This window comes from Eurosta solidaginis, chromosome X (genome assembly GCF_040869045.1).
Source record: "Eurosta solidaginis isolate ZX-2024a chromosome X, ASM4086904v1, whole genome shotgun sequence".
Lineage (NCBI taxonomy): Eukaryota > Metazoa > Arthropoda > Insecta > Diptera > Tephritidae > Eurosta > Eurosta solidaginis.
Window position 1 is genome coordinate 187,891,610 of NC_090324.1, and position 27,310 is coordinate 187,918,919.

Consider the following 27,310-nt stretch of genomic DNA (forward strand, 5'->3'; position numbering starts at 1 on the left):
ATTTTCGCTTCATGGAAATATGTATAAACGGCCTTTTCGAATTATATATAGCATATTGGGATTATTTGTGCCATTCAATTCGACACGAAAATATGTTGGCTTTATATTACTCCCAAGAAAATATGTTTTTGCTTTCTATTGGTTTGGCAGAATAATGTTGCATTTGTGCACATTGATTGTATAAGCGTCCGGGATTTAGTGAACCAATTAAGTCGGAGATTGATTTACGTTCAACACAAATATCTGTGTGAGTATATAGTCGCCAATCGTGATAGTAACTTGTTGCACCTCCATGCCTCTTTTATGTATTAAACATGGCAGATCAGAACGGAATTCACGCATATCTACGATAATTTGGCTGAAACAAAAGGTATGAGGCTCGCTTGACCGCCTGCTTCACGACCAGCCGCATTAGACGCGTCCACGCCTTCAGTTTCTGCATAGGTTCTATACAACATGAAAGCTTCATCTGTTTTGCCATCTTGGTACTCTGGTATAACCACTACACTCTTCGTTTTAATAATCATTCTAAATGCTTGCTTCTCACGTCGCCGGCTAGTCAAATACGATTGTTCTTCTACGGTGTGCGCATGTAAAGGGAAGGATACATGCGTCCGATTTTCGGAGCGCGCCGTTGACGCGTTTCCCATCTTTCCAATTGTCTTATTGCAGCCACATCACAATGATACATTATAACATACTGTGGTTGTACTTCATCGAGTATGCGATCGAGTGACATAGCACCCTCTCGTTCTGGTTTGAATGTTTGTATGCAGATTAGTGGTTGTTTACGTGCCGCCACAGCCGCAGTTATATCCAGCTGTTCTAGCTGTGGAAATGGCTCGAAACCGAGGTATCCATAATAGAGGTCTCCGTAGCCCCGCTTGCATTTGCATCGGCGCCAGCATAAGTTAAAGTTTCGTCAGCATCACTTAATTGTGTAATAGTTAGCATATAACTTTCTTGAAAATATTTTGCTGCAAGATCTTCATCACCATTAGCATCAGTCAACAGCTGCGTCAGCTCATCCATAGGGGTGCTTTGTTCTGAGTCCGAAGCTTCATTCTTTAGAACGTCATTCTCTTTCGCATTTGGTTGAGTGCTATTCCTCTTTTGTGTGCTTGTGTTTTTGCCGCTGAGAGTTTTCTCAAATTGCGTTAGTGCATTTACCATTTCCTTAACTTATAGCAATCAGCTAGTTTACCGATTGGTATCTCATGCTGCCTTGCAGCAAATAAGAGAAAGCGTTCACCACCTTGTGTGAGAAATAGACGCAATTGAAGGCAGGTACGTGTATCATGACAAAGTATTACGACTTTGGGTGGCACTTACGCAGTCGGGACGTGAACCTTTCATCTCGCCCGGTATTTCAACTTTGAGTATTTCAGCTAAAATTTCCATTTGGGATAGGGTTCATGTTCAAACTCACCTTGCGCATTGTAAGCGCGTTCTCTGGTTAAATTGAATATTTGCTCAGCTGAATCTAAAAACGCCCAACCCGAATTACGAAGCGCATACTCTGTAGTGTGATAACGTTTGGTTAGTGCATACGCGGCCACTGCATCATGATATGTATTGGAAATCATAAGATTGCGTAAAATTTTCAAATCAGCTACTATCAATGTAGTCTGCGAATTCAATTGATGCCAAATACAATCCAGTTGCGCTTGCTGTATATTATGAAATTTTTTGTTATACAATTCTCTACTGTGATCTCTTCCAAATCTTCCGGTCTGTTTATACGCTTAATTTCACGCACTAACAATTCATTATATTAAGCAGATGTGTTTGTATTAGCGTCATGGGAACAACTCAATAGTTTGTGCCTCATGAGGCTTCAGTGATTGTTGTACAATAGCATGAAAACGCGTCCAAATAACTAATTGTTTTACAAACAGATTACGCATCGTGCACTCAATATGACTAAATCCACTTGTGAAAGCTTCGGCGCTGTTGGAAAATGCTTTATAAAACCAGTTTTATTACTCATACGATACGACACGCAAAGCAAATGTTTCTTGACAGGATTCAATAATGGTGTGTGCGCGTAGCACAACGATGCCCGTTATTAGCTCACTGGGTGAACGACGTTTTAAAAGATCAACCCCTAGAATTCGTGTGCCTATGAATTGAATGCCGTCTTCCAAGTAAACGCGTTCTCTGTCCGTAACTGTGTACGCTACTTCATGTACATATTTCTGTTCCAATTTAGATTTATAATAATGCTCCTCCCAATCTGAACAATTCATTACAAGCACTAAATTGCCTGGATCGCTGTACACCTTTAATATATTTGTAAGTACGCTATCGTAGTGCAAACCCTTTGCGCAAACTAGCAAACCATCAGAGTTCACCATATCCAAAAAAAATCAGCTGTTCATACTCAAGCCTTTGTACATATATCCTTATGTTGGAGGTATTCTTCAGCGGTCACGATATTTGCTAAAGTTTCATCATCGTCTTGGAATCCAGATTCCTCTTGATTTGTAATGTTGTAAGATTTGCTAACCTTTTTTATTACACCGGCAATTTTGAACTCATGCTGACAGTTTGTATTAGATTAAAGATACAAAAATATAACTAAGTAGAACTAATGCAAAATTTTGTGATGAAACTTGACAACTTGAAATGGGCCTAATATAAAGGAAGTAAAATGAGGTAACTGGAAGTGTTTACGTTCTAAAGAGCAATTTGGTTTCTATTTTAATCCAAAATCTTGCACATAATGGAGCGCTGTCGAAAACAGGTTCCACGACTGAATTTACATTGCTCAACCGAACTCAATAACTTAATCGTCAGCTTTCTATCGTCAAGCGATCTTTCACCACTTTTCTATATGCCACCGCTTTGGCATACGTCATACGAAGGCGAAACTTTGGGCACTTAAAAACGGCCTGCTATACCGGCAAAACGCTCATAACCATTGACAATTGATAAGGTGCTGTTGCAAGTTGTGCTGCTAAACATTCTTTATATCTAAGTGCCGACCAGGACAACGCGCGCTAGAACCGGAGGTAGCGGGTGTCGATAGAGCCAAGTCTGTCCTACATTTGCGTATGTGTGTATAAAATTACATCTTGGAGGTACTGAAGGCTTATTAATATAATTATATTCTTTTTTTCTGAGGGAAGATTGTGTAATCAACATGGCTAACTCATACAACTCTTTCGCTATTGCCCGACGAGGGCAACGTACCAACGTCAGAAGCTGCAGTGCTGCATTATGAAATACAAGGAGCGGTTGAAGAGGGACGCTATTATATGGATATCGTTCAGGTGAGTAGTAGTAAATGACGATTCGAAATCTCTCGCGGTAATGAGCCATAATGTTGGTCAGATACGCCATCATCTCGTTGCAAAGATCCTGAGCCAGATTAATTTGTTGATTTCTTGCCTTTTACATGCTCTCTACGCATAACTTTTTCCCAAAAATTAGAAAAGAACCATGAGTTTAAATAAAATGGCCCAAGTCGGGCATGCTTCAAATTGACCTCAAGTTGTTAAGTTACCCGAGATGGGTGCAGCTTTTCTTCTTTTCAAAAATTCTTTATCCCGATTTACTGAAAGAATAAGCGAAGTCAGCGATACCAAATTCTTTAGTAGGCACCAGGGGTTTAGCTACTCTCTTGAAATGATTCTCAAAGCATACTTAAGTTGAAGATAGATGTACGTATGAGTAGGGTTTGAAAATGCATTTTATTTGCTTAACTATAAAATAGCGTCTGAAATGTTGATTTTGATGCTTAATACTTCAACACCCAAGTCTCCCGGTTCTAGTATGTTCCAAATAGTTTGCGAAATTTCTTTGGTTGGAATGCAATGCACATAAAGGATAGTGTGCAGAAATCTGAGTTAATACCCTTTTGTGTTAGTCACTTTATTTTAGTTTAATGTTCCGCTTTTCATTGTCTTATGTGGAAAATATTAGGATATTCAAATTGGGATTTAAGTTATTTGGACCTGTTCTCCGGAATCGAAAGTATTTAGCCCATTAAGCACAGATCATTACATTATTATTTTCCTCACAAATAAGTTTTATTAAATTATTCATTTTATTTGGAAGATCTATTACAACGTTTTGCTGGACTATTTGTTTATTTAGTATAATAAATCTCAATTTGAAAACTCCGATCAAGAAATGTCCCACCCAAGCAAAGCGATTCCGGTCGAAAGCAAGCCGACGTGTTCTCAATTTCGATCGATCGATTCTTTAGCAAATTTTTATGCAAAATTGCAATTGTCTTGTTGCCTCTGCATTTCCGAAAACCATTGGTGCTGGCATTTTGTTCAAATTTTTGCACAATTTTAATTTAACTAAAACCAAAATAAATAAAAACAGCTGTTTCGCTTTATTATCGACTCGATATGAAAACGATACGAAATCAGCTTCGAATCAATTTGTTTAAATCGGAACTGAGAACACCAAAAAGAAATCGACTCGGAATCAACTCCGCCTGATCTTTCAAAACGAGTCGGAATCCAGAACAGGCCGGATTGCTATTCAGAACACCACCTTGTGTTTCCTACAGCCAACCCAATATAAACGCACGCAAGTAATTTTCTGTCAAAAAATGTCTCATGTACATACAAGTTATATGAGAGCAACCCAAGTTGAATTTGCTGCGTGAAAACCTAACTCGATTTCCAATTTTTGTTCTGCGTGACATTTAGATTCGACGTTTGCACACATGCTTTACATTGTCGCAACGCATGCTTATTTGGGTTAGGGCAAAGAACGCCGTGCGGTTTTATTGGGCCGGCTTGTTAAACATTTATTTGCACTTTTAAACCTTGACGACGTGTACCTTAATTTTATATTCGAAAATACTTTTAAGTTTGAATGTGTGGTTCATATGGCAATTGATGTTTGGGGTGTGATTGCTAATTCAATTGTATTCTGGGGAAGATATTGAGTCTGCGTTAGGGTATGTTGGCCTTGTTCAGGGGAATGAGAGCAGGGTTATCGGTGTGTTGGCCTCGTTCGGGATGAACGAGAGCTGGATTATTTGGAATAAAGGGATATGAACTATTAAAGTTCATTTTCCTTGTCGTTGGGCGGAAGTAGTACCAATTTCGCGATTGGTCTCGTAATTTGTCCCTTCATTGTATGAACGTCAACAACACGTACACGGTTATCGGAACCTGGGTGTGTGTTGACGACTCTCCCCATTTTCCACTCGTTCGGTTGTAGGTTATCCTCCTTGATGACGACTAGGTCCCCGGGTTTTAAGTTGGATTGTGGATGTTTCCATTTATACCGTTTCTGGATCTCGGTGAGATATTCCGATTTCCATCTTTTGCAAAAGGTTTGATGAAGGGCTTTCATCTTTTGCCATCGGTTTACAATTGAGGCAGGGTTTTCACTACAATCGAGTTCAGGTGGAGCTAAAAGATGCCCGCCTACGAGAAAATGGCCTGGAGTAAGCGGCTCCAGGTCGGATGGGTCGTTAGATGAGGGACTTAGAGGTCTCGAGTTGAGGCAGGCCTCAATTCGACATAAGAGGGTTGTAAACTCTTCTAAAGTAAATTTATGGTCGGACGCGATCTTTTTAAAGTGTGTCTTAAAACTTTTTACCCCCGCTTCCCACAAACCTCCCATGTGAGGAGCGCTTGGCGGTATAAAATGCCATTCTAAAGTGTGATGGCTATATTTATTCAATGTTCCGTCCCTTGCTTCACGCAGAAATGATTTAAACTCGGATCGTAAAGATCGAGAAGCTCCGACAAAGTTAGTACCATTGTCGGAGTAAACGTTTTTCGGACAGCCTCGTCTGGATATGAATCTGGCGAAGGCAGCTAGGAAGGACCCGGTACTAAGATCGTTTGTCGCTTCTAGATGGATGGCTTTCGTCGAAAAGCAGACAAACAGGCAAACGTATCCTTTTGAAATTCGACATCCCCTCCCTCGGTAGGATTTTATATCGAATGGTCCCGCGAAATCTACCCCAGTGTTAGTGAAGGCCCTAGTAAAGGTGGTGCGCTCTTTCGGAAGGATCCCCATAAGTTGCGTTTGCGTCCGCTTCCTGTAAATAGTGCAGACTTTACAGTTGTGGATAACCGACCTTATCATGACTTTAACGCGTGGGATCCAGTACTGAGTGCGGATATGACGTAGCATCAGCAGGTTCCCTCCATGCAGGGTGGTCTCATGAGAGGATTTGACTATAAGTCTGGATAACCTGCAAGTATAAGGAAGAATAATGGGATGACTTTCATTATGGGACATGTCTTTCGATGCCCCAGTCCGCCCCCAGTTCGAATGATGCCTTCGTCATCTATATATGGGTTCAGGGGTAAAATCTCACTCTTCCCATTTATTAGTTTTCCTGACTTCAAATTTGCGTACTCTTCTTGATAATGTTGCCTCTGGCATATTGTTATCAATCTTCGTGTTGTTTTTTCTATTTCGTCAGGAGCTATTGAATGAGAATCCCTTTTAAAAGAGGCTTTAGTTGTTGGCTGCGTATTCTGGAAAAACCGAAGAATATAGGATATAACCCGCAACGCCCTCGGTAGATCGGAAAACCTATCCAGAATATCAAAATTATTTTTGACCGAAGTTGTATGAACTTTCACCCTCTTTTCCTCCATATTCGTATTGTAATCTTCTTCTTGTGTTGGCCAATTTTCGTTGTCTTCTTGTAACCAAGAAGGTCCCTGCCACCACAAAGAATTGTCGATTAGATCCGAAGCGAGGAGGCCTCTACTCGCCAAATCTGCAGGGTTTGACGCAGAGTCTACATGCCGCCATACTTTGTCTCCAACTTTGTCGATGATTTTCGTTATTCGATGTGCCACAAACGTTGACCACGAACATGGTGTTTTTCGGATCCATGCCAGTACTATAGTCGAATCTGTCCAAAGGGTTACTTTAATGTTTGAAAGTTGCATATTTTCTATGGCCTACTCTATAATGTCTGCAAGTAGGACTGCGCCGCAGAGTTCCAGTCATGGCAATGATATGGTTTTGACCGGGGCTACTCTCGTTTTGGCCATCAACAGGTTGGTGAAGACTTGATCCTTTGTTTGTACCCTCAGGAAAACAGTGGCGGCAAATGCTTTTTCCGAGGCATCGCTGAATCCATGTATTTCGACATTGTCCTTCAATGTGTAGTGAACCCATCGCGGTATGCGTATATCGTTGATCTTTTCGTAGTCCGTCATGAATGATTGCCACCGATGTAGAGTAGTTTCAGACACATCTTCATCCCAGCCTGTCCCTTCCAACCAAATATTTTGCATTATTATTTTGGCTACAATTACGACTGGTGCCAGCCAGCCAAGAGGGTCGAAAAGTTTTGCGATCGCAGAAAGTATTGACCTTTTTGTTACGGCGTGGTTATTGTCAAAGGGTTTCGCTGTGAAGTAAAAGTAGTCGAAATGGGCGTTCCACCTGATACCGAGTGCTTTTACCATGCTGGTGTCTTCAAACTCAAGAAAATCCTCGCTTAATAGGTGTTGCTTCGGTATACCCTGTAGGACTTTCTTGCAGTTGGACGTCCATTTTCGCAATGGGAAACCTGCCGATTGCAATGCCAATGATATTTCGTCCCTTGCCATGATTGCAATTTCGATGCTGTGTCCACCGGCGAGTACGTCATCAACGTACATGCAATTTCGCAGTATATCTGCTGCCATTGGATGCGATATCTCCACGTCATCAGCTAGTTGGTGCAGCGTTCGAATCGCAAGATACGGAGCACAATTAACCCCAAAGGTTACCGTTTTCAATTCATAAATGTTAATTGGGTTTTTGGGGCATTTGCGAAATATGATTCGCTGATATTTTGTTTGGTCTTCATTGACCCATATTTGGCGATACATTTTCACTATGTCGCTGTTAAATACGTATTTGAACAGCCGCCAACGTAGTATAAGAATTGTCAGGTCGGATTGAAGAATCGGACCTGGATATAAGGCATCATTTAGACTTTTGCCATTAGTGGTAGGACAAGATGCATTAAATACGACTCTGACTTTTGTCGTTGTACTTCCCTCCTTTATAACAGCATGGTGAGGTAGGAAGTAACAGTCATTTGAGTCTGGCGAAATATTGCCTATTTGTTTCATGTGCCCTAAAGTTTCATATTCGGATACAACTCTATTGTATTCCGTTTGAAGGACTGGGTTTTTCGCAAGTCGTGTCTCGTTGCGATAGAATTGAGAGCACGCACTTCTTAATGAGGGGCCTAAGTTAAACTCTTTCCTAAAGGGTAAGGAGACTACGTATTTGCCATCGTTGTTCCGAACTGTTGTGGATTTGTATAGCTCCTCGCAGTAAGTGTCATCGTTATTGATGCTCCTTTTCTTTGGAATTTCCTCTATCTCCCAAAAAGCCGCCAATTGTTTATCTAAAGTGACCTCATTGAAATATGAAACTAGGGTCTTATTTGTATCAACCGCATCTGTCCGGCCTGTCAAAATCCAGCCGAACACCGTTTCCTGTGCTATTAATGTGTTTAGCACGTCCTTCCTGATACCGCCTAGCATAATTTGGGGGTATATGTCTCCGCCCAGAATTAAGTCGACTGGCTCATTGACAAAGAATCTTTTGTCAGCCAGTACTAAGTCAGGGAATGCTTGCCTAGTCATTGCGTTTATTTGGCAAGTTGGAAGATTCCCTGTTAATTGTGGTAAAACCAGCATGATCGTATTGATCTCGATTAATGGGTCTGTTGGTGACCGCAATTGTATGTTGCACGCTTCTTTTACTTGTGCAGACATTGTATTACTGATGCCCGAAACTTGGGCATGCAGGCGTTTGGATGGCAGATTCATTCTGCGCTTTAGTTTCTCGGTAATGAATGAACATTCAGATCCCGAGTCTATTAGGGCTCTCGCCGAATAGTCAACACCATTAAAACGAATATTGACCTGAGCTGTCCCTAGTAATACCCCTTTATTTGTGTTTGCGAAACATGAGTTCACATTATTAATCGGAGCGTTTTCTCTTTCAGCATTGCGTCGTATTTGAGCTTCCCGTGAGGTAGATGCTCCGATAGTGTCAGGAGTATTTGTTGGTTTTGGCTGATTGGAAATATGAAGCAGCGTATGATGTCTTAAATGACATGTGGCACAGTTCATTTGACTGGTGCACTTTGTCACCGAATGGCCAGCAGAAAGGCAGTTTATGCACCCACGGCTGCTCTTAATTTGTTCAAACCGTTTATTGGGTGTTAAACGTAAGAACTTTTCACACTTTGAAATTCGATGTGCAGGACTTTTGCACATCTTACACGTAGGTTTGGCTACTGTTGCACTTGCCTGGTAGGACCCTAATCGTTTCGACGATGTATCTGCCGAGGAACGAGAAGCATGTGGCTTAGAGGGGTTTGAAACAGTATCCCCTCTTATATCTACGACAGTTTCCAACGTTTGGAATCTGTTGGATAAGAATTTATCCATATCTGCCCATTTTGAAATTTCTGTTTTATTTTCTATGGTTTGTTCCCATAGAGCCAGTGTGGTTTCTGGCAGTTTTGTGGAGCACAAATACGTTAGAATTGCATCCCAGTTTGACGTGTCAATCTTGTGACATTGAAGCGCTGAGATACAATTGTTTATTTCACGTTGCAGTTTTTTAATGGAGCTACCGCATTCGCTCTCAACTGCTTTTAAACTAAAAAGAATTTTTAATTGGGCATTGACCAAGATACGTTTGTTTTCGTATCGGTCACATAAATTTTTCCACGCTGTATCGAAACCGTCTGTTGTTAAGGAACACCGTTCCACTATCTCTTTGGCCTCCCCTTGAGTTTTTTGCCTTAAATAGTGCATGGAGTTTACTATTATTAATATATATGGCAGTGAACATGTCCCTAAAAGACGGCCATGAAATATAGTCACCTTTGAAAATATCCGTATCACATGCTGGCAGGCGCACATGATATTCCATGTTATCTGAGACATCTACTTTCTTATCTTTCTTTTCAAAATTTTCCAAAAGCTTAGCTATTGCCGCCTGACACTTTAGGAAGCTAAAATAGCACATTTTATGCTTCTTCTTGATAGCCGATAAGTCCTTTGAATCAAGCTCTGATGAACCTAAGAGCTTTTCGTATGTCACCTTCGTAGCTTCCCACAGAGTTTTTAACTCATCCCTTTGGTGTATTAGGGAGTGTTTACTGTGTTGTGAAGGTGACATGTCGTTGAAGTCATTTTCATACTCCGTCACTGCATCTGATTGGCGTGTATAGGTCTCCATTGTGGATAAAAATAAAAACCCAAAAGTTTATACAGAAATTGCCTTTGCAGAGAGTAGTGAGTGAAAATGTCGCCAAAGGACAGAACTTGGAAGTGATAATGTGACAAGTGAAAGGATTTGGTGTATGCGTATGTATGCACAAATTTACCAATTGAGTGTGTAAGCCGATAAGTTATGGCTAACGTGAAAAGGACTGTACAGAGGCTTATGTGCCAAGTGGGATAAGTACAATTTCGTGGTGGCAACGGCGCGCACCCACGTAAATGTTAATGAATGTGCTAATGCACCTGTTTTAACAAATTGTGTAAGCCAATAAGTAATGGCTAGTGAAAAAGTGGTGTTAGTGAAACAGTATATATAAACGCTCGTTATGGACTTTTAGAGAGCCTAACCAAGGACTGTATTAAGACTTTAAAGTGATTAGTGTCTTTATATCACCAAAAATAAATCAGTCAAAACTGATTTGTGTATTGCCGCAAGTGAGAATAATGAATTCTTCAAATTTTTTTTTTTTATTAAAAAAATGTATGAGAACTAAGCCTATTGGCCACCCAAACAACAAAGGCGTACGTGTTTTGTAGTCAACGTACTTTGTACCACAACAACAACAAAAAACGCAATTGCAGTGTATCTAGTGGAATTGAGCAAAAGTGATTTTGAACTTGGTAACGATATGTTTTTTTTGTATGGAATACAAATTTCCTATAAAATTAAAATAAAATATACCACGTTATTTAACGCTAATTTCAAGTCAATTCAGCTTGAGAACAAAAAAAAAATTTTTTGTGATGTGACAGTGAACTTTGAGTTGAAATTGAAATTTGTGGTTATGTTAACCGGTACAGTGCAGTGTCGTACTACCTTGAGCTGTGTCCGGACAATCTTACCGCTGGTGGGGGATTGTTCCAGATAGTCGCAAGGTGGAAGTGTACAAACTTTAACTAACTGCCTGTCTTTTGTGGAGATAAGTGTGTGCACGAGAAAGGGCACGAATTAAAAAAAAATGTTCATTGCTAATATGCACTCAAATGTAAATAAAAATATACCAATTTCACATTCACTTACGCGTCACTAAAATCTTCAAAGTTATATTTTTACACTTCGAATTTTTATTAAAATTTTTTTTTTTTTTTTTACATCTATTCCCTATGCACGGAATATATTAAACCACGTACCTTGGAATATGGAATTTCGTTGAAGTGAAATCTGGATGGTGATGTGATGATTGTGTGTTTGTTGTTGTTTGGATGTTGTTAATGTCGCTCAAGAATGATAGGATGTTGTGGCCAAAACTTTGTGTATATTAATATCGTTCCTTGCTAAAACGTGGAGTGGACTGTATGATAAATATATCTGGTTCTCTTAGTTCGGCGTAGATTGACCATGAACAAATGCGTGGTGGCAACGGCGCGCACCACGTATTTGTTAGAGGTTGATTAAGGCGAAAAACAAGGAAGAAAGTAAAAACACCAAAAAGTTTCGTGTTAATAAAAAGAATTCACAATGTGCTTTTATTTGTATAAATACAACAAGTGTTAAGAAAAGTTTTAACAGGTGTTGTGGAAATGAAAATATTAAATATATTTTAGGAAATTTTCAACTTACGTGAACGTGGGATAACGTGTACCTTTGCTGGCTACTGGACCAAAAGAGGACGAGACTCTTTTCCACATGAGCCGATGAACCCACGATACAGCTCCTTCGTTGGGTTTCCCGGCAACAAAGTTGCTGTACCGCGGGCTCACAGCGGTAAAAATCTAAGATACATACGTACCACCACTCACACATGCCTGTGTGTATTAGTACAAGCATATGTAGGTGGTAGTAAACGGAGGAAAATAACTAAGGAAATTATGTTACGAGGGAGGGGAGATATATTTAGGCCTGTGGCCTAAACATTTAGAAAAAACTTTGTAAAATGGGTGTGACACCTACCATATTAAGTAGAAGAAAATGAAAAAGTTTTGCAGGGCGAAATCAACAGCCCTTGGAATCTTGGCAGGAATACTGTTAGTGGTTTTACATATATATGTAAATTAGCAGTACCCGACAGATGATTTTCTGGATCACCTGGTCCACATTTTGGTCGATATCGCGAGAACGCCTTCACATATACATCTAAGGGCCACTCGCTTTTAAAACCCTCATTAATACCTTTAATTTGATATCCATATCGTACAAACACATTCTAGAGTCACCCCTGGCCCACCCTAATGGCGATATCTCGAAAAGGCGTCCACCTATAGACCTAATGCCCACTCCCTCTTAAAATGCTCAGTAACACCTTTCGTTTGATACCCATATCGTACAAACATTCTAGAGTCACCCCTGGCCCACCCTAATGGCGATATTTCGAAAAGGCGTCCACCTATAGACCTAATGCCCACTCCCTCTTAAAATGCTCAGAAACAACTTTCATTTGATACCCATATAGTACAAACATTCTAGAGTCACCCTTGGTCCACCTTTATGGCGATATCTCGAAAAGGCGTCCACCTATAGACCTAATGCCCACTCCCTCTTAAAATGCTCAGTAACACCTTTCGTTTTATACCCATACCGTACAAACATTCTAGAGTCACCCCTGGCCCACCCTAATGGCGATATCTCGAAAAGGCGTCCACCTATAGACCTAATGCCCACTCCCTCTTAAAATGCTCAGTAACACCTTTCGTTTGATACCCATACCGTACAAACATTCTAGAGTCACCCCTGGCCCACCCTAATGGCGATATCTCGAAAAGGCGTCCACCTATAGACCTAATGCCCACTCCCTCTTAAAATGCTCAGTAACACCTTTCGTTTGATACCCATACCGTACAAACATTCTAGAGTCACCCCTGGCCCACCCTAATGGCGATATCTCGAAAAGGCGTCCACCTATAGACCTAATGCCCACTCCCTCTTAAAATGCTCAGTAACACCTTTCGTTTGATACCCATATCGTACAAACATTCTAGAGTCACCCCTGGCCCACCCTAATGGCGATATCTCGAAAAGGCGTCCACCTATAGACCTAATGCCCACTCTCTCTTAAAATGCTCAGTAACACCTTTCGTTTGATACCCATACCGTACAAACATTCTAGAGTCACCCCTGGCCCACCCTAATGGCGATATCTCGAAAAGGCGGCCACCTATAGACCTAATGCCCACTCCCTCTTAAAATGCTCAGTAACACCTTTCATTTGATACCCATATAGTACGAACATTCTAGAGTCACACTTGGTCCACCTTTATGGCGATATCCCGAAAAGGCGTCCACCTATAGACATAAGGATTACTCTCTTTTAAAATACTCATTACCATCTCTCATTTGATACCCATATCATACAAACACATTCTAGAGTCACCCCTGGCCCACCCTAATGGCGACATTTTGAAAAGGCGTCCACCTATAGACCTAATGCCCACTCCCTCTTAAAATGCTCAGTAACACTTTTCGTTTGATACCCATATCGTACAAACATTCTAGAGTCACCCCTGGCCCACCCTAATGGCGATATCTCGAAAAGGGGTCCACCTATAGACCTAATGCCCACTCCCTCTTAAAATGCTCAGTAACACCTTTCATTTGATTCCCATATCGTACAAACACATTCTAGAGACACCCCTGGTCCACCTTTATGGCGATATCTCGAAACGGCGTCCACCTATGGAACTAGGGATCACTCCTTTTCAAAATACTCATTAACAGCTTTCATTTGATACCCATATCGTACAAACATATTCTAGAGTCACCCCTGATCCACCTTTATGGCGATTTCTCGAAAAGGCGTTCACCTATAGAACTAAGGATTACTCCCTTTTAAAATACTCATTACCACCTTTCATTTGATACCCATATCGTACAAACATATTCTAGAGTCACCTCTGGTCCACCTTTATGGCGATTTCTCGAAAAGGCGTTCACCTATAGAACTAAGGATTACTCCCTTTTAAAATACTCATTACCATCTTTCATTTGATACCCATATCATACAAACACATTCTAGAGTCACCCCTGGCCCACCCTAATGGCGACATTTTGAAAAGGCGTCCACCTATAGACCTAATGCCCACTCCCTCTTAAAATGCTCAGTAACACTTTTCGTTTGATACCCATATCGTACAAACATTCTAGAGTCACCCCTGGCCCACCCTAATGGCGATATATCGAAAAGGCGTCCACCTATAGACCTAATGCCCACTCCCTCTTAAAATGCTCAGTAACACCTTTCATTTGATTCCCATATCGTACAAACACATTCTAGAGACACCCCTGGTCCACCTTTATGGCGATATTTCGAAACGGCGTCCACCTATGGAACTAGGGATAACTCCTTTTCAAAATACTAATTAACAGCTTTCATTTGATACCCATATCGTACAAACATATTTTAGAGTCACCCCTGGTCCACCTTTATGGCGATTTCTCGAAAAGGCGTTCACCTATAGAACTAAGGATTACTCCCTTTTAAAATACTCATTACCACCTTTCATTTGATACCCATATCGTACAAACATATTCTAGAGTCACCCCTGGCCCACCCTAATGGCGATATCTCGAAAAGGCGTCCACCTATAGACCTAATGCCCACTCTCTCTTAAAATGCTCAGTAACACCTTTCGTTTGATACCCATACCGTACAAACATTCTAGAGTCACCCCTGGCCCACCCTAATGGCGATATCTCGAAAAGGCGTCCACCTATAGACCTAATGCCCACTCCCTCTTAAAATGCTCAGTAACACCTTTCATTTGATACCCATATCGTACAAACATATTCTAGAGTCACCCCTGGTCCACCTTTATGGCGATTTCTCGAAAAGGCGTCCACCTATAGAACTAAGGATTACTCCCTTTTAAAATACTCATTATCACCTTTCATTTGATACCCATATCGTACAAACACATTCTATAGTCACCCCTGGTCCACTTTAATGGCGATATCTCGAAAAGGCGTCCACTGATAGACCTAAGGCCCACTCCCTCTTAAAATGCTCAGTAACACCTTTCATTTGATACCGATATCGTACAAACAAATTCTAGGGTCAGCCCTGGTCCACCTGTATGGCGATATCCCTACATGGCGTCCATCCATAGAACTATGGCCTACTCTTTCTTAAAATACCCTTTAATACCTTCCATTTGATACACATGTCTACAACCACATTCCAGGGTTACCCTAGGTTCATTTTCCTACATGGTGATTTTGCTTGTTTTGTCTCCATAGCTCTAAACTGAGTATGTACTGTTCGGTTACACCCGAGCTTAGCCTTCCTTACTTGTTTATTTTATATTTATCTTAAAAATCGTTAAGGTATGTAGATCTGTTCGCTATATATTTCTTATCTTATACATCTGATTATTCGGAGATTACGAACGGGATAAGATTATTGTTCAGCCCCATTCATGAAAGGTATGAAGTCTTCGGCACAGCCGAAGACAGTCCCGTTCTTACTTGTTTTAAATTCAAATTTTAAAAGAAAAGTTAATATCTTTACAGTATATGAGTAAATTATGTCAACATTCAACTCCAGTAATGATATGGTGCAACAAAATACAAAAGAAAAGAAAATTTCAAAATGGGCGTGGCTCCGCTCATAAGTCGAAAAAAAATTTACCAATCCTTGTGAAATTTGGTAGAGGCTTAGATTCTAGGACGATAACTATTTTCTGTGAAACAGGGCGAAATCGGTTAAAGCCACGCCCAGTTTTTATACACAGTCGACCGTCTGTCCTTCCGCTCGGCCGTAAACACGATAACTTGGGCAAAAATCGATATATCTTTACTAAACTCAGTTCGCGTACTTATCTGAACTCACTTTGTATTGGTGTAAAAAATGGCCGAAATCCGACTATGACCACGCCACTTTTTCGATATCGAAAATTACGAAAAATGAAAAAAATGACATAATTATATACCAGATATGAAAAAAGGGATGAAACATGGTAATTTTATTGGTCTATTGACGCAAAATATAACTTTAGAAAAAAACTTGATAAATGGGTGTGCCACCTACCATATTAAGTAGAAGAAAATGAAAAAGTTTGCAGGGCGAAATCAAAAGCCCTTGGAATCTTGGAAGGAATACTGTTCGTGGTATTACATATATAAATAAATTAGCGGTATCCGACAGATGATGTTCTGGATCACCCTGGTCCACATTTTGGTCGATATCTCGAAAACGCCTTCACATATACAACTAAGGGCCACTCCCTTTTAAAACCCTCATTAATACCTTTAATTTGATACCCATATCGTACAAACACATTCTAGAGCCACCCCTGGTCCACGTTTATGGCGATATCTCGAAAAGGCTTCCACATATAGAACTAAGGCCCACTCCCTTTTAAAATACTCATTAACACTTTTCATTTGATACCCATATTGTACAAACGCATTCTAGAGTCACCCCTGGTCCACTTTTATAACGATATTCCGAAAAGCCGTCCACTTATAGAACTAAGGCCCACGCCCTTTTAAAATACTCGTTACCACCTTTCATTTGATACCCATAACGTACAAACAAATTCTAGAGTCACCCCTGGTCCACGTTTATGGCGATATCTCGAAGAGGCGTCCACACATAGAACTAAGGCCCACTCCTTTTTAAAATACACATTAGCACCTTTCATTTGATACCCATATCGTACAAACAAATTCTAGAGTCGCCCCTGGTCCACCTTTATGGCGATATTTCGAAAAGGCGTCCACCTATAGAACTAAGGCCCACGCCCTTTTAAAATACTCATTAACACCTTTCATTTGATACCCATATTGTACAAACGCATTCTAGAGTCCCCCTGGTCCACTTTTACAACGATATTCTGAAAAGGCGTCCACATATAGAACTAAGGCCCACGCCCTTTTAAAATACTCATTAACACCTTTCATTTGATACCCATATCGTACAAACAAATTCCAGAGTCACCCCTGGTCCACCTTTATGGCGATATTTCGAAAAGGCGTCCACCTATAGAACTAAGGCCCACGCCCTTTTAAAATACTCATTAACACCTTTCATTTGATACCCATATTGTACAAACACATTCTAGAGTCACCCCTGGTCCACGTTTATGGCGATATATCGAAAAGGCGTCCACACATAGAACTAAGGCCCACTCCTTTTTAAAATACTCATTAACACCTTTCATTTGATACCCATATTGTACAAACGCATTCTAGAGTCACCCCTGGTCCACTTTTATAACGATATTCCGAAAGGGCTTCCACCTATAGAACTAAGACCCACTCCCTTTTAAAATACTCATTAACACCTTTCATTTGATACCCATATCGTACAAATAAATTCTAGAGTCCACCTTTATGGCGATATTTCGAAAAGGCGTCCACCTATAGAACTAAGGCCCACGCCATTTTAATTTACTCATTAACACCTTTCATTTGATACCCATATTGTACAAACGCATTCTAGAGTCATCCTGGTCCACTTTTATAACGATATTCCGAAACTAAAGCCCACGCCCTTTTAAAATACTCATTAACACCTTTCGTTTGATACCCATATTGTACAAACGCATTCTAGAGTCAACCCTGGTCGGGTGGGGTGCGATAAAGCCATGCGAGATAACGCCATATGGCCTTATCACTCAATTCAAAGAGAGATAAAGCCATATTCGCGCCAAAATTTCTGTATGGCTTTATTTCCAATTTCAAACAGCGATAAGGCCATATGGCGTTATCTCGTGTGGCTTTATCTCTCATTTGATTTTCCCTTTTACGGAATATTTTCGCTGCATTCGTGAACGAGCTGATATTACCTTATAACTCTTATGTTTATTGTTATGTTAGCCAATCCAACACCGGCTGCGTCATGTACAGTCATTCTGCGTAGAACACCTTTCTGCATAGGCGGCCTTCGGCCGCGCTTATAAAAAATAACCCTGGGCTACGCCATGCCAAGTCCGGGTGTGTGGTATAACCGTGGCTACCGCCACGGTGATGTCCCTCTGCGTAGTACACTCTTCTGCGCAGAAGGTTGTACTACGCAGAAGGACATCACCGTGGCGGTAGCCACGGTTATACCACACATGCGGACTTGGCATGGCGTAGCCCAGGGTTATTTTTTATAAGCGCGGCCGAAGGCCGCCTACGCGGAAAGGTGTTTCAACTTCTCAAAATGAGTAGTAAAAATATATATTTTCCTTTTTCTTTATTAACTGAAAGGTGGTAAGGTAATATTTATGTTTGTTTTTTTTGTTTATGTGGCAGCACAGCTTTGTAATGTCATCAATAAAATATATATATATATAAATGTGCATGTTGCTACAAAAGCGCGATTGATTTAATAAAAACATTTATAATAAGTAAAAACAATGCAAAAATGAAATGTGAAATATACAAAAATGCAATTTAAGGTTATCGTTGCCAATTTATATAGATATGTATGTATGTGGATTAAGGTTTTGAAAGACATGTAAATTGTAATTTAAAGTGCTATAGAAATTTGCTAAATTTGCAAACTTTAACAACAAATAACTTTAAAATTATAAGTTTGCGCACTTTAAAATATATATATTTGTGCTCGGGAGAACTCCCTCTTTCATTTGATACCAAGTTTTACCCCGAACTCGGGGGGTGCTATTCTAAAATTTTCCCGAAATGAATAACAATTAAATGCACATTCACAATGACAAATAAATTCATATGAGAGATAAGGCTATATGGCTTTAACTCACAATTGACAAAAAAAAAAATATGGCATTATCTCTCAATACGAAGCGTGATAATGCCATATGGCTTTACCTCGCAATTGGATGGGAGATAGAGCCATATGGCGTTATCTCGCATGGCTTTATCGCACCCCACCCCCTGGTCGACTTTTATAACGATATTCCGAAAAGGCGCCCACCTATAGAACTAAGGCCCACTCCCTTTTAAAATACTCATTAACACCTTTCATTTGATACCCATATAGTACAAACAAATTCTAGAGTCACCCCTGGTCCACGTTTATGGCGATATCTCGAAAAGGCGTCCACCTATAGAACTAAGGCCAACGCCCTTTTAAAATACTCATTAACACCTTTCATTTGATAACCATATTGTACAAACAAATTCTAGAGTCACCCCTGGTCCACCTTTATGGCGATATTTCGAAAAGGCGTCCACCTATAGAACTAAGGCCCACGCCCTTTTAAAATACTCATTAACACCTTTTATTTGATACCCATATCGTACAAACAAATTCTAGAGTCACCCCTGGTCCACGTTTATGGCGATATCTCGAAAAGGCGTCCACCTATAGAAGTAAGGCCAACGCCCTTTTAAAATACTCATTAACACCTTTCATTTGATACCCATATCGTACAAACAAATTCTAGAGTCACCCCTGGTCCACCTGTATGGCGATATCTCGAAAAGGCGTCTACCTATAGAACTAAGACCCACGCCCTTTTGAAATACTCATTAACACCTTTCATTTGATACCCATATCGTACAAACAAATTCTAGAGTCACCCCTGGTCCACCTTTATGGCGATATCTCGAAAAGGCGTCCACCTATAGAACTAAGGCCAACGCCCTTTTAAAATACTCATTAACACCTTTCATTTGATACCCATATCGTACAAATAAATTCTAGAGTCCACCTTTATGGCGATATTTCGAAAAGGCGTCCACACATAGAACTAAGGCCCACTCCTTTTTAAAATACTCCTTATCACCTTTCATTTGATACCCATATCGTACAAACAAATTCTAGAGTCACCCCTGGTCCACCTTTATGGCGATATTTCGAAAAGGCGTCCACCTATAGAACTAAGGCCCACGCCCTTTTAAAATACTCATTAACGCCTTTTATTTGATACCCATATCGTACAAACAAATTCTAGAGTCACCCCTGGTCCACGTTTATGGCGATATCTCGAAAAGGCGTCCACCTATAGAACTAAGGCCCACGCCCTTTTAAAATACTCATTAACACCTTTCATTTGATACCCATATTGTACAAACGCATTCTAGAGTCAACCCTGGTCGACTTTTATAACGATATTCCGAAAAGGCGTCCACCTATAGAACTAAGGCCCACTCCCTTTTAAAATACTCATTAACACCTTTCATTTGATACCCATATCGTACAAACAAATTCTAGAGTCACCCCTGGTCCACCTTTATGGCGATATTTCGAAAAGGCGCCCACCTATAGAACTAAGGCCAACGCCCTTTTAAAATACTCATTAACACCTTTCATTTGATACCCATATCGTACAAACAAATTCTAGAGTCACCCCTGGTCCATCTTTATGGCGATATCTCGAAAAGGCGTCCACCTATAGAACTAAGGCCCACGCCCTTTTAAAATACTCATTAACACCTTTCATTTAATACCCATATCGTACAAACAAATTCAAGAGTCACCCCTGGTCCACCTTTATGGCGATATCCCGAAAAGACGTCCTCCTATAGAACTAAGGCCCACGCCCTTTTAAAATACTCATTAACACCTTTCATTTGATACCCATATGGTACAAACAAATTCTAGAGTCACCCCTGGTCCACTTTATGGCGATATCTCGAAAAGGCGTCTACCTATAGAACTAAGGCCCACGCCCTTTTGAAATACTCATTAACACCTTTCATTTCATACCCATATCGTACAAACAAATTCTAGAGTCACCCCTGGTCCACCTTTATGGCGATATCTCGAAAAGGCGTCCACCTATAGAACTAAGGCCCACGCCCTTTTAAAATACTCATTAACACCTTTCATTTGATACCCATATCGTACAAACAAATTCTAGAGTCACCCCTGGTCCACCTTTATGGCGATATCTCGAAAAGGCGTCTACCTATAGAACTAAGGCCCACGCCCTTTTGAAATACTCATTAACACCTTTCATTTGATACCCATATCGTACAAACAAATTCTAGAGTCACCCCTGGTCCACCTTTATAGCGATATCTCGAAAAGGCGTCCATCTATAGAACTTAGGCCCACTCTCTTTTAAAATACTCATTAATACCTTTCATTTGATACCCATATCGTACAAAATAAATTCTATAGTCACCCCTGGTCCACCTTTATGGCGATATCTCGAAAAGGCGTCCACCTATAGAACTTAGGGTCTTTCCCTTTTAAAATTATCATTAACACATTTCATTTGATACCCATATCGTACAAACAACTTCTAGAGCCAGGCCTGGTCCACCTTTATGGCGATATCCCTAAATGGCGTCCATCTATAGAACTATGGCCCATTTCCTCTTAAAATACTCTTTAATACCTTCCATTTGATACACATGTCATACAAACACATTCCAGGGTTACCCTAAGTTCTTTTTACAACATGGTGATTTTCCCTTACTTTGTCTCCACAGCTCTCAACTGAGTATGTAATGTTCGGTTACACACGAACTTAGCTTTCCTTACTTGTTGTTTTACTATTTATGTAAATAATGTACTTTGTATGGCTGCAGCCCATGTTTAAATAATAAATAGGGTATTCCATCCCATTTCGACCAATTTTGAACCCGACCCCTTTAGAATTGGCTGAAAGTTTTTCTTCTTTTTCTAGCTTACGAAAGACGTTTTTCAGAAGTTTTTCAAATTTTTTCATCCAACTCAAAAAAAGTTATGAATTTTAAAAAAACACCGTTTTTGTTTTCAAAATGCTAAACTTTAAAATTTTGTTTGTATTTTCCGAAAAGTACACTTAAAAACATATTTAAAAAAAAACGATCCCAAACGGTCAATTTTTGAAAAAGTTATAGCATTTTGAAAAAAAAAACACCGTTTTCCAACTCAAAATAAGTTTTAAATATTTTGAAAAAAACGGTGTTTTTTTCAAAATGCTATAACTTTTTCAAAAATTTACCGTTTGGGATCATTTTTTTTTAAATATGTTTTTAAATGTACTTTTCGGAAAAAATACAAAAAAAATTTTAAAGTTTTTTTTTTCAATTAAATAAAAAAAAAATTCTCGGCCAACTCCGGGATTAGTGGGGATGATTGCAGAATTGATTGAAGTTTTTTATGAGAAAAAAAGCGCGAAATTCGAAAAATCTCGAAAAACTGAAAAATTACAAAAAAAACTTTAAACATTTTTTTGAATTTTTTCCGAAAAGTTCATTTAAAAAGAAATTGTTAAAAAAAAAGATCCCAAACGGTCAATTTTTGAAAAAGTTATAGCATTTTGAAAACAAAAACGGTGTTTTTTTTAAAATTCATAACTTTTTTTGAGTTGGATGAAAAAATTTGAAGAACTTCTGAAAAACGTCTTTCGTAAGCTAGAAAAAAAGAAAAACTTTCAGCCAATTCTAAAGGGGTCGGGTTCAAAACTGGTCGAAACGGGATGGAATACCCCAAATACATCAAGCCTTGTAGTGTATTTGTTGGCCTTTTCATCGTTTAATCGACTAAACGGAGATTTTATAACAATTAGTATGCAGAAGTTGGGTAAAGGGGATAGTGACCCGTTGTTACCCCTTTAATACTTTTTTTTACACGCGCAACTATATTTTACTAACACTAACAAAACATACATTTGCACAGTTTCAGCAAATAATGATTGACAGAAAACACTAGTCAACAAGAGAAATTACTTTGGAGTCTAACTATTTAATTGTGATGTATTATGGCCCCCTAAGTACAAAAACATCCAAAATTTAAAATTCTATGGATACGATTTTTTTTCTTTTTCTAAAATCACGAATTTTCAGAGAGATCTTTCCATTTATTTTATCATATCTTGGAAATTGCTTATCAAAATTCGTTGAGAGAAACACCAGTGGATTCACCGCAAAATTTTCTTCAAGTCTTGATAAGAAAATTTTTTTATATGATCGACGGTTGTGGGGTTATTCACATAAAAATTAAAAAAAAATTTGTTTTGCAAAATCGAACATTTTTTTATTTTTCAAAAATTCATAAAAAATCGAAGGTTTTAAAAACTTACCATTTTTATTTCACGGTCTTAGAACTGTAAACATTATAAATAATTGAAACCTTATTTCGTGAAAATACATGAATAAATATTGGTTTTATTAACAATAAAGTGAAAATACCCAATTTAGCGAAAATTTTGCATATCAAGCCTATTATTGTTTTTGACAAACAAATTATTTAGGTATGAAATTTTGCGCAACTTTGTCTTTTTAAAGCTTACTACGGGCATCGCCAGAAATGAGAAAACTCCATAATGACACTCAAGAAATTTTTCCCCGTCAATTTTTCTTAAGGCAAAACGCAGATCATAAGAAAAAAATGCCTCATACTGAATGGAAAATTTAAGTTGGCAACGCGGGTTTTCGTAACAATAGTAACAAAGAAAGACTTAAAGCAGTTTTATTACACAATGGCAATCAGAAGCCATCAATACCCATCGCACACGCCGTAAATATGAAGGAGACTTATGAAACCATGTCCAAACTTTTAAAATATATTCATTATGAAAAACACGATTGGAAAATATGTTGCTTCTTGAAAGTGGTAGCTTTACTAACTGGACTACAGGTGGTTACACAAAACATTGTTGTTTTCTTTGCCTTCGGGATAGCCGAGATCGAAGCACACATTATGTAAGGAAGGACTGGCCAGCAAGAACCAATCACGAAGTAGGCACACACAATATAAAATTGCTGCTCTAATAAAAAAGGAGAATGTTATTTTTCCGCCATTACACATCAAGCTTGGATTAGTCAAGAATTTTGTTAGGGCGCTAAACAAAAATGAAAAAGCATTCGATTATATTCAAACAATATTTCCAAAATTATCCGCTTCAAAAATTTCTGAAGGTGTTTTAGATGGTCCACAAATCCGAAAAACACTACAGAGCTCAAAATTCGAGACGTTACTATCACTCGATGAAAAGGCTGTTTGGAACTCATTTAGGCTGATTGTTTCAAACTTTTTAGTAAATAATCGGGGTCCAAATTATAAGGAAATCATTTCTGATTTACTAACCAACTATTCGAAAATCAGTAAGTAAGAATATGATAGGATATACAAAAATCATTCATCATAATTGTAACCCCTAAATTACATATACATATAATTTCAGGTGCAAACATGTCCCTAAAAATGCATTTCTTACACTCCCATTTGGATTTTTTCCCTTCAAATCTTAGTGATGTCAGTGACGAGCATTGAGAACGATTTCACCAACAACTTAAGTCAATGGAGGAGCGTTATTAAGGATTCTGGAACGAAAATATGATGGGGGATTATAATTGGTTTCTTATACGAGAATAAACCCAGAAAATAACAGTAGACAAGCAAAAAGTAGAAACTATTTTTAAATATTTCAAGTACTAAATTTTGTAGAATTTCTTTAATAAAGGTATCTTAAATAGCTAAATAAACAAAAATATTAAAAATACGTATTTTCCCTTCATTCACTTAATTGTTAATAATATTACCGTTTATCCATGGATTTTCATGAAATAAAGCTTGCCTTGTTTGGAATGTTCACAGTTTTACGATCATCTAATAAAAGTCGTAAGTTTCTGTCTCTTTCGAATTTTTACGAATTAAGGAAAAAAAATGGAAATTTTTAATACAAACAATCGATTTTTTTATAATGCGATGCAAATAACTCTGAAACCAATAAGTATTTAAAAAGATGTTATTTAAACAATTTTAAGTTAATATCATTTGCTTTATATGCTCTTTTCTCCAACAAAATCAGACAACCCTTTGCAGAGATATGATAAAATCAATTGATCTACCTTTTCAGAAAAGGCAAATTTTAGAAAACAAAAAAAAAAAAAAAAACAAAAAAAACGTATCCATAGAATTTTAAATTTCGACCATTTTTATAATTAGGGGGCTATAGCAAATAAAAAAAATAGTGGTGATCCAGGGTAATGCAAAAGTTTAATTTTGTAAAGCAATGAAATTTGCACATTAGGAAGTTAGGAAGGTATTGATATAGAAGTATTATATGTATGGATTTGACAGATAAATCAACAGCTGATCAATTTGTGGCGGAAATGTAAGCATTTGCAAAAGTGATTTTGTTATTAAAAGGAAAACGGATATTATATAAAATCTATTTTTTCAATTAAGAAAAAATATATTATAACAATAATAATGATAAAATAATTATTGTTAGGCCTTGAGCTCGATATTAACTCGCGATATTACAAATCAGTAGGCCGATATAACAACAAAAATTGTTAATACATCCCAGAGCACGGGGAAAAAGTGTCAATAAAATATGACACTATGGCATCATCGCCATAAACAAAGTCCAATTTTCACAACTATTATGTAACAGATGTCGCAGTGCTGTGAATATCAATTGGCAAGAACCAGAATTGAAGTAGGAATAATGAAGACAAACAACAAACCGCTGTGATGGCTGAATGGTTATAGCAGCGGCGCCTAAACGTTGCCGATGAAGGAATTTAGCAGTTCCCGAAATGGATCTATACAACGAGCTTTGGCAGTTGTCTAAAAATTTTTTCTTTCTTCTATTCTAATTTAAAATTTTTTCAATTAAGAAAAAATATATTATAACAATAATAATGATAAAATAATTATTGTTAGGCCTTGAGCTCGATATTAACTCGCGATATTACAAATCAGTAGGCCGATATAACAACAGAAATTGTTAAAATCTATTTTGTAAAGGCGAAAATGTTTGCGATTGATATGTGGCGAATACAAAAAACATTCGCGTGATCATTCCAATCCCTTGGAACTACTAAGCACCAAAAAAGAAAATGTTTAAGTGACAAATGATGAGCTTCAAATGAAGTTATTTTGCAGATTTGAAAGGAAGCATTTTGCTCATTACTAAACACAATTAAGGACCATTTCCGCAAACGCGTTCGAGGGAAGGCTTTCCCTATTTTAAAATTATGCGCCACACTCAGATTCCTTGCTGATGGCAGCTATCAAAAATGCTGTGGAAATGATTTTGGTGTTGGACTGGTTTTAGATATTATTGAGGAGCATATTTGTGCAAAGTGGATTAAAATCCAAACAGCAAAAATTGTATCTTACTCTAAAACAGGATTCCCAGGAGTTGTGATTAGTATCAATGGGACTCACGTTCACATAATTTCACCTATTTTGGCTGCATCCGAACTGCGGCCAGCCTCGTCTAACTTCGGATTGTCGCTCCATAAAGTCAAAAATTTATTCAATGTAATCCTTCGTTTAAACGTTGTTTTTTCTTTAAATGTGTACAAAATTGTTGATTGTTGTTTGATTAAAAAAGGTTTAACTACCGGTTTTAAATTTTTTGTTTTTTTTTTTTTTGGATAACGCTTGATGAGACCGTGCACCATCTAACTCTAATCAAAGGTGGTATCAAAAGACGTTTTTCGATCTCCGTTTTTAGGATTCGAAATGGAAAATTAAAAATTTTATTTCTATCGAAAAATATTTGCAAAAACCCACAAAATGGCCCCGAGATGGTCCGAAATATGAGGCCCGATCCATAGTTTTTTGCACAGAACATCTTTCTGCGTTGGCGGCCTTCAGCCTGGGTGCACCCAACGCCTTTCTGCATTAAAAAAATCTGGCAAAATACAACCACATGAAAATCTGAACCGAAATGATATGACAGAAATTAAATTTTTAATTTTTGTTTTCGGATTCTGAAATCGGAGGTCGAAACGTGTCTTTTGATACCAACTTTTAAAATTTTTGTTAACAATTAGGTGGGGAACCGTCTTGTAAAACGTTACCTTTTTTCAAAACAACTGCAAAATTGTATGAGATAACTGCTAGTAATCAGTTATAAGATTTTGACGTCTTTGACAACTACACCAACACAAGGTTGTAAACGGTAATGCCACAAAAAGTTGTTAGACTAGACAACTCAACCGACATTTTTTTTGACAGGTTGAGTTGTAATCTGTTATACCAAACCAGAGTTGAGTTGTAAACGGTAATAGGGGCATCAGTCTTCATTCCGTAGTGTCTGGGTTCGGTACAAAATCAAAAAAATTATTTGTTTCAATTAACAAATAACCAACTTACATCTTCTGAAGATATAAATGGAACACTGATTGAACTATATGAATCAAGACGGTATGGGCATTCATTAGGCGAAACGTTGGTCTCAATAAAGTAATTTAAGTTGAAAAATTCCGCAAAGAAGTCGGCAATCTCTTGATCATCGCGTTGAATATTATCTCGGAATTTCAT

At 38.5% G+C, this 27,310-nt stretch overlaps 1 pseudogene; it reads right to left on the reverse strand.

Annotated features, from left to right (window-relative positions):
* Window positions 1–106: 106 nt before the first annotated feature.
* On the reverse strand, window positions 107–27,310 carry LOC137235326 (DNA repair endonuclease XPF-like; annotated as a pseudogene).